At 46.9% G+C, this 9,386-nt stretch overlaps 1 protein-coding gene across 1 annotated transcript in view; it reads left to right on the top strand.

Annotated features, from left to right (window-relative positions):
- The first annotated feature begins 1,463 nt into the window (after nucleotides 1-1,463).
- TLN2 (talin 2) overlaps nucleotides 1,464-9,386 on the top strand; it is a 443,787-nt gene continuing 435,864 nt past the window's right edge. Inside the window, exon 1 of the mRNA XM_004274706.2 lies at nucleotides 1,464-1,599. The gene's annotated coding sequence lies outside the window, so the exon portion shown is untranslated. The remainder of the gene's footprint in view (nucleotides 1,600-9,386) is intronic.

Here is a 9,386-nt window from a genome sequence, read left to right as displayed (position 1 = left end):
AACCAAGGGACAATTTAGGTGGCATTAATTTAATGAGCTTATTACCAATCTCTTACAGAAATCAATAAACATTTACTTTTTACCATCCCCTGAGGTGGCTCCTTGCCATTACCAGTCATTGTTAGACTGGGGAATGTTTAAAAAGTTCTTTAAAAAGAACCATTTTTCCTGGGCAATTAGAAACAGTCAGTGCCCTGCAACTTTTAAAACTTTCTCAAGTTGCCTGTTAATTGGTTCTCTACCCGTGCTTTTTGATTTATAAAGTTTATTCTCTGCAATAAGTTACAAAGCTATCCTCTGTTATAAAGATCTCCGGGGTCATGATAAAATCAAGTCCATCAACTGGGACAATAACATGCTATTGTTTTTATAGAGTGTCCAGGCTTATCCAATGTCCCAATGGACTTCTTCAAGATAGTGTCAATTTACATCATCTTCATTTCATAAGGATAGCAGTTTCATGCTCTGAGAAACACTAAAAAGTTGCAGTAGTTTCATTTATGAGTAACTAAAGAGATTTGCTACCTATTTCTTGGGAAAAGGGGTTAATTCTGGTCATTTTGGGATGGAAAAAAAATGCAAGATCTTTTATTAAAAAAATTTTTTTTGAATTACAAAAGTAATGTGTTCCTTACAGAAAAATCAGAAACTAGAACTAAGCAGAAAAAGAAAAATCACCCACAATTTCACCAATCACTGAGACCTAGTTAACATCTTAGTGTTTATGTGTTCAGTCTTTTCTGCCTCTCTCCACACATCGTAGTTTTTAAAAATGGGATCATATAATACACAGTGTTTTGTGATTTGTCTCCTCGCTTCCTAAACTTCAAATGGTTTCAGGTCATCCTACATTTCCTAAGGGCTGTGTAACTGTAAGGTATACAATTGACTTTATTTAAGGGCACAGTAGGCAGAAGAAATTTCTTCTTATGAACTTAAAAGAATATGCCCCTCATCCCTAAAGCCGTTCTCTAAATCCCTAAATGACTTCTGACCAGCTAAGTTTCGGTGTCGGCGTGTGCGACATTTACAGAGAGGGACAATCCCGCTTCGGGTTCCCGCCGACAGAGTCGCAGTAGGACCCCAGAGCCCACCAGGGTCTTCCCGTCGGAACCGCACCTCGCTTCCTCCAGCGGCGGGCCAGCGGTCAGGAGAAGCGCTCTGCGGACCTAGGGGCCCCATTCCCCAAGACGGTGCATCCCCTCCTCCCCTTGCATGGCAGAGCCCGAGTTCTGCGACAGCTCGTCCGGCGCGTCGCCTTGCCTCGCGGACCCTCTCACCACCGGACAGCAGGCTAGAGACCCAGGAGAGGCCCGCGGGAGCTCGTGCCGGCCCAGCCCGGCTGCCGCGCTGCACCGCCGCCGGACCGGAGCCGCGCGGGTCCGCGCCGTCCCCGAGTGATGACGCGCTTCCTGCCCTCCCGGCGCGCCCGGGCCGTGCGCTCGCGCTCGCCCTCGGCTCTTGTTCCGCGCCTGGAGCCAGCGGCGGCGGCAGCGGCTGAGGTGGCTGAGGGAGCGGAGCGGTCGCCGGGCGCGCGGGGGGTCGCCGGCTGCACTCCGGTGCAGGCGCTCTGCAGTGAGACAGTAAATGCATCCGCCGGTAAGGCTCACGACTCACTCGGGTTTTCCTCTTCCTCCAGCTGCATGCACGTTGCATGAATTTCTCGTGTCTTTTCCCTCCCCTCTACAGAAGGAAAATGTGGGTGGTTTTCCCCTTCCTTTTGCATCTCTTGAGTGATGCAAAAAACCCCGCAAAGCTCCCAGATTTGATGTTCTAGGAGGGCTATTTGCAGAAAATAAAAATAAAATTAAATTAATGCACCTGTCTATCGCACATGTATGTTTCACTGCACTGGACCCGGGCGCCGCGGTTTGCAAACAGCCTCGCAGCCGGCGCCCGAGAGCGGATTCCTAGCCGTGGGCAGCCGGTCCCCTGCGGGGCTCCCGCTGGGTTTCCGGTAACTGGGCTTTGAAAAGCGGCCCCGCCTGCATGGAGTGTCCCCTCGGCCCCGGCCGGGTCCCCGCGCCAGGAGAGTTGGCGCAGGCGGAGCGGCTTCATTCCAGCACTGGTCGCCCCGACTCCAGCGCCACTTTGCAAACAAGTCTCCGGCCGGGCTCCAGGCAAAGACAGCCGGCCGGTGCGGAGCTCCTTTGCCAGTCCCGGACTCTCAGACCTGCAGATTCCACGATTCCCCTTTACTTGGCAATCTCGCCACTAGCAAACTGCTGGCCGCTGAGGGACCTAGAGCTAGGGGAGGATTGGGATTCAGTGCCGCTGGCCTCGCGCTGGACCAGGGGCGCCCTCTCCTTCCTCGGCCCCAGGAGCTGAAATTTCGCGCCCACCGGGAGCCGGGGGTCCTGGAGACGGGCATTTCGGGATTCCCTGAGGGGACCGAGGAGCGACGTTCGAGGGCGCCATATTTTCAGTGGGTCTTGGCTACGGAGGGGAGGGGGCGAACAGTTGGTGGGCCCGGGGGAGAGCGCGGCGCCCCCGCTGGAGAGGCTGGAGCGGTTTTCTCTCGGAAAGTTTGCGCGCCCAGGCCGGCACTGAGGCGACCCCGCAGAGCGCGCACCGCGCCTGTCCCCGCAAGGGCGCGCGGGCTGCAGCGCGTCGCCAGGCCGGCCCGCCGGGGTTGAGGGCCGAGAGCCGCCGTCTGGGACTGCACGCTCGGCTCGCCTCCTTCCCCGGTCCAGCCGAGACGCGGCGGTCGGGCCCCGAGGCGCAAGAAACACGCCCCTCTTCTGCCGCCGCGGCTGCCTGGACGCTCCGCGGGAGCCGTGCGCTTGGCCGCGTCCCCCGGCCGGGCACCGGTGCGGAGCGTTTTGCCGGCGCCGGGATCCGCCTGGGCTCTCCGCAGAACGCGGGATCTCACTCCCCGCGGAGAGGAGGCGCCCGGTTTTCGCGTCGGGGCCGACGGCCTGGCTTGCGGGGGTTCCGGGGCGGAACACCAGTCCGAGCCTCCTCTCGCCTCCCTGGCTGCGGCCGCAGCGCCAGCGGCTGCGTGCTCGGCTCTCGCCGCGGTGCCAGCTCGTGGGGCGAGGTTAAGGGGGGGGGGGTGTTTCCAGAACTTGGGGCTTCAGGTGACGCGTGGGGAAACTTGGATTTTTGCTGCCCGTGAAGAGCCCAGGTGACCTGGGGAAAGGAGATTGATTCACAGTCCCTGTCTCGTGGTGAAAACTAACCTCTGGCAATTTCCAGACGGTGAGAGAGGAATGAGCTGAGGTGTTGGCGTTGTGCAAGACACAGTTAAAGACGGGAGAGTAGGGGTGATGTTCCGGAGAATTGGACCCCCCCAAATGTAATAAATTACAAGCAGCCTGGTGCTCTTAGTACCACTTACTTTGGCTTCTGATAGTACCCGGGGTGCTGAGTTGTGGCATTCTTCAGGTTGCGCGCTATCCTCCCTCCTCCAGAGCTTGGAGTTGGCGACTCCTCAGGAGTGGACACTGGGGAATCTACTTTTGAAATAGATTGTAATCTCTGCTTTGCGAAGGGTCAGGGGAAGGGCGTATTGGCTGACCTATAGTTCGCTGGCAGGAACGTGCCAGCCGTTCTCCTTGGCGAGAGAAATGATGCCATACTATTGAGGTCATGTCAGCACTTTGGGGCTTTGTCATTGGAGAGGCTTCAGGGGATCACAGAAGGGATGTAGGGGATGGGGGGAGGCTTTCATCTCGGAGATGCGCCCTTTGTTGTCAGGGATTAGGCTGCTCTTGCGTCTGTCCACTTCAATAAATGCCTCTAGTGGGAATGTCAGCCATTGGGTTTCCAAGATTTTATCTTCCTTGTTGGCTGATTTGGGTTATCCATGCAAAAACCCTGGAGGTGCGGTGGTGTGACAAGACCAATGGCCTTGAGAGAGGAGGGATACCTGCACGAATGCTAATTTTGTTTTCACTGAGCCCTAGAATTGTGGAGAACACCCTGAGCCTAAGATACATTTATCTGGAATTAGCATAATTAATTTAGGAGAGAATCAAATCAGTTGCTGAAAGCCTCCATCCCTTTTGTAAAGTTCCCAGTCTTAGAAGTGGTACCTTGAATCCCAGAAACACAGGGCTCCTCAGATCGGGGAAGTCACTGGTTTCTCTCTGCCTTTGTACCCACTCAGGTCATCAAGGAGATACTAGAGAGTTATTAGAGTTTCTGTTTTTGGCATTGATGTTGTGCTTCTACCTCCAAAGGGAAGGTGCACTTTTAAAATGATCCTGTTCAATTAGTTATTGGGGAAATTCTTTCTAGGCAAAGGTTTATTTATATGGGTCTTGAACTCACTTACTGTTAAATCTACTTGTTCAGGGTTTTTCAAACACTGTTCCCTAGAGTATTTTTAAGCAAAGTCAGGTTTTAGAAATAGGGGTATGTATGTGTGTGTGTGTGTGTGTTATTTTTTGCTTCAGCCCAGTTTCTTTTATAGCTCAAAATTATACTGATTCCCCCATTCCTCCACTCCTGGCTCCCAGCAGATCATTTGTTCCTAAGAACAGTTAAGGATGGTTACAGGTGATGAACAATTTAAATCTTTACCAACTATGCTCAGGAAAAAAGAAAATCTAAAGATGTATTTATTCATCTTAGGATTGTGCTTTATATATATGTGTCACATTTTTGTGCATGTGCTAAACATTACATAATAAAAATCTTAAAGGAGTTTTCTCAATAATGCTAAAATAAGAGATTTAAAAAAGAGAAGTTTTATTACAAACCCTTCAGTTTTCATTCCCAAGTATACTACCTCAATATTTATTTATTTTTTTTTATGCCTCTCTTAACAAAGTGTTATAAATTGTGCTTTGTTGCCTGTTGCCAGATTCTTATTATAACCTCATGGCTTGATCAAAGTTCCTGCAATTTTTTTCCTATTAAGAAGGTTTTGTAACTTCAGGAGGTGAGAAAATGCCTATTCATTTTGGAGAGTTGCCTGTCAAGTTACCAGGCTGTGTGTGTGTGTGTTGTAGTGTGTGTGGCATGCCTGACTCTTGGGACAGTATCTAAAACTTGTGTTCTGTGACATTACTACTCCAGAACTTTTGAGTTATAATGTTTTCTTGGAGATTTGGGGTGGTGTTTAGCCAATACAGGAAATACTAAAAAAGAGTTAAATAATTCAAAGTTATTTTTATGGATACAAAAAAAAATTAAAGCCAAGAAGGAAAACTTAATAAGCAGGACCAGAATTACAGCTTACCATACCCAACTGGTGCCTTTTTAATTACAGTACTTTCCCCCAGAAGTTTTTAATCCTATTACTTTTATATTTAATAAGGAGACTAGTTAAGACATAAGCCAAACAGAACTATTGCAAATAATGGGGATAAATGCTGGGTATAACCAGATGTTTTGCCTAAAGTTAAAAGAGTTAAGGAATCTGAACTCTGTCAAACCCCCCTGCAGGCCCTCCTCACTCCCCTTCCCCAATAAGCAGGAGATTTTGAAAGGCTAGAAAATCTTGGATGGCATTGGAGACAAAAAACAAGAAAAGAACAAAATGTTTAAGGTACGCTTCTCCTGTCCATTGACCAAATGAACAGCCTGTGGCTTAGTGGCAGGTGTCGCTTGGTTTTGAGAGCCTTTGTTTATGTACCACCCAGAGCTATGAATTAAGACTGGGCTCTTTTGCCACCCGTTTCAAGGTGCATTGTCAGAGTCAGTGCCAGGACCATGGTTTTGTTTCTCCCTTAACCAACAATTTAATTTCAGCCAAAGTGATGCTGTTCTGAATATGCAGAACAAGTAGTGAATATTTGTGTTTCCTTTTTACTCTTTTAGCTGCACTCTTAACAAACAGAATTCTCTAAGCCTGCTATTCACTTATTCAGAAATTGTTTTTGAGGGCTTACCATGTACTTCAAGCTAAGAAATCATCCCCTGGCCTCACCCCACATACTGAGTTCCTAGAGGGTGATATTCTTTTATACTTGACACATCTCATAGATTCCGGGGCGAGAGGGGATTAGTGTGAGATTAAACAGTACTTGAACAGTCCAGCATGATCAAAGATATACAAAGGATGTGAACAGGCAATTCCTGAGATAAGAGGTACAAATGATCATAAACATGTGAAAGGATCCTCAACGTACATAATGGTCAGGGAAATGCAAATTAAAAAACAAAGAGATATTAGTTTTCTGTTCAATTAATTCATGTTGTAAAGATTGGTAACATCCTCCATTAGGGGGGTTGGGGGCAACTCTCAGACTCTTGTGGGGAGTATGAACTGGTGCAGCCTTTAGGGAAAGCAGACAGTTTTGGTGAAAATTTGGAACGTGTATGCCATATGAACCAGCAGTTGCCTATTTGGAATCCTTTCTTACAGAAGTAAAAACATCAGCATGTAGGGATCTGTGTGTGAGGATGTTTCTTGCAGGATTACTACGGTAAATAAACTAGAAACACCATGAGTGTCCATCAGTAGGATGGATAAAATAGGGTACAGCTAGTATGGATTGTTTTGTGAAGGATGTCTGTGATACATTACATGTAAATAAAATCGAGTTGCTGAGTATCATATGTATCAAGAGTATGACCCTATTTCCGATTTAAAAAAGAAGCCCTAGTAGGTGTATGACCTTGGAGAAAGATACGGAAGGATACATAAAATTTAATATTGTTTAAAATTAGCATTGGGGCAGAGGGGTGGTTAACTTGCCCCTTATACACCTTGAATGGTTTACTGGCTCAGACTTGCAGGCTTTTCTGTATGAAAACTCTTTAAAGTGTTATTTGGTTAATGAATAGGAAATTTGTCTGGAACCATTTTAGAAACAAATTTGGGCAATATCATGTTTTCTCTGATGCCTTCTGTAGCAATCTCTTGTCTCTTTGGAAACTTTCAGTTAGTTATCTTCTAAAATTCTGAGATTTCCCAAGTTTAAGTAAATTCCTTCAGGGTAAGCCATGGCTTCTGGAAGAGCTATTTACCTCTGTCTCCCAGGAGAGTGACAACAAGCAGTCATGAAAGCTCTTAGCAAGCAGTCTCCTTTCCCTTGACTTTTTCTGATCCCATTCTGAAGGTGGGGTCTTCTGGCCAACTGAAGAGGCTTCTTAGAGAGGAGCAGCATCTCCTCAAACTTGGTTTTCCTGAGCCCCAGAAAGTTGCTGCTAAATGACTCTGCTGGCATTTGAACCCTGGTCTCCTTCCACACTATCTTTAGCTTAGCTGATTGCTCTCCCTGTGTACCATTTTCAGTCCTGCCCCTTGATGTGATTTTTGAAACTTGATGGTATTTCAGTTCTTGGCAGTCACTACAAAAAAATGAAACTTTCAAAAGCAGTGGAATCTCTGTTCACATTTTAAAAAGTACATACCACGTGATTCTGTGAATGCTAGTGGGAGGCTCCGAATCTCAACCCCCTGGAAGCCGGGGCTGTGCTGCAAATTTGAAAACCATGGTTTAGATTCAGTGGTTTCCAGGAGAGAATGCCTCAGAGTCACCTGGAGGACTTGTTAAAACCCACTTTGTTAGGCCACAGTTTCATATTCTGTTAGTCTTAGGTGGAGACTGATAATTTGCAGTTTTACCAAGTTCCCAGGTGATGCTGATCTCGCTGGTGCTGGACCACACTTTGCAAACCACTGGTGTAGAGGAACAGCTTCCTCTGTTTTGCAGCTCTTGTGTTCTTGTCTAGCCGGTGCTCTGCCCTTTCATGGATGAAAGTTAGGGTGCCAATCAAGGCAAGTTAACTCAGTTTTATCAGTTTCACCAAGCTGGGAAAAAGAAATATTTGAGTTATTTTACTTAACTTTTTTCTGTATCTTTTGTAGGTGTTTGGGGATGTAGTGATGTTTCGTACATGGTTGTGTGTGGTTAATCATCAGTGAACGTCAGAGTTCAGGGATATTTTAAATATTCTATAATGGTTTCTCATGGGAAAGCAGAGAGGACTATTAGTCTCTGGTTCCTGTCTTTTTGTTTTTCATCATACATACATACATACATATTCAAGATTTGATGTCACTGATTGCTTTTAATAAAAAGTTGCCTACATGTGAAGGGTATTGTGAAGCAAATGGTGATCAGATAATAAATGGTGCTTAAATTGTTGTAATCTACTCATTGGTGCATTTGGGGTGGGGTGGGGATGAAGTACAGTAGTCATTAATTTCAACAAGTGTCTATTACGGTGTCTCCAGAGGGGACATATTTCTAACAATGCTTATCAGTGACACATAAGTGCTGGGCTGTGCCCGGGGACCCTCACTTGTCTGGATGCCCTCCAGAGGAGTGGCTGACCTGAAGCTCAAGAAGTTTCCCTGAAAGATTCCCCACTAGCGGATCTCCTAATTCTAAAATTCTTCAGCAGATAAACACTTGTTCTGTTTTTAGCTGCTTAATTTTAGTGCTTTTCTTCTTTTCTGATGATTTCACATGTAAGTTATAAGCAAAGCAAGATTCGTTGTGCTGAGTGGGGTGTATGAAAAGAAGTGAAATAGGAAGGAAATTTTCAGGAAGGAGGTCATACTTCAGCTGGGCCTTGGAGAGTGGGCATCTGCTGTAGGCGTCTCCACCCTGGCTTCACATTGGGGTCACCTGGGGATTCTGATTTGGTTGGTCTGGGTGGGGCCTGGGCATTGATGGGTGAGTTTTCCAGGTAATTCTAATGCGTAGCTGGGGTAGAGAACATTCAGCTACAGCCCTCTGGGTCACTTTCCCTCATTCTTTTTTTTTTTTTTAATTAATTAATTAAATTTATTTATTTTTGGCTGCATTGGGTCTTCGTTGCTACCCGCGGGCTTTCTCTAGTTGCAGCGAGTGGGAGCTGCTCTTCGTTTCTGTGTGCGGGCTTCTCATTGCAGTGGCTTCTCTTGTTGTGGAGCACGGGCTCTAGGCGCCCGGGCTTCCGTAGTTATTTTGCCTCATTCTTGGAAGATCTTGCTCATCTGGCTCACAGTCCCTCCTCCCATCAACATTTTTGGTAACTTGGACATCTATATAGATTGTCCCTCCCCCCCCCCAATTCAGTCCTTTGACCAACTCTCTTTTAGTTATCTTTTCCTCTTGCTACTTCAGCCATCCCTCCCATGGTTATTTCTAGGCTGCTGGTTCTCAGCAGTTTTGCCACCCAGAGGCTATTTGGCAATGTCTAGGGGGTGCTACGGGCATCCAGTGAGGGGAGGCCTGGCATGCTGCTAAACGCCCTACGACGCACCAGAGAGCCCTGACCACAGAGAATCACGTGGGCTAAAATGTAAGCAGTGCCATGGTAGAGAAGCCTTGCCCTGGTGTCCTGGGAGTTTTTTTTAACCCCGATCCATAGGAGAAATACATCTTATGTGAGACCCAATGCAAATACACATACAACTGAAACAAGTTTCACGAAACAGTGTTTACCCATTACTAGGTATAATGTAGTTGCATACTTTTTATTCTGTGTCATTAAAAAAA

The sequence above is a fragment of the Orcinus orca genome, chromosome 2 (genome assembly GCF_937001465.1).
Source record: "Orcinus orca chromosome 2, mOrcOrc1.1, whole genome shotgun sequence".
NCBI classification, from domain to species: Eukaryota; Metazoa; Chordata; class Mammalia; order Artiodactyla; family Delphinidae; genus Orcinus; species Orcinus orca.
This window is presented reverse-complemented; position numbering and strand designations above follow the sequence as displayed.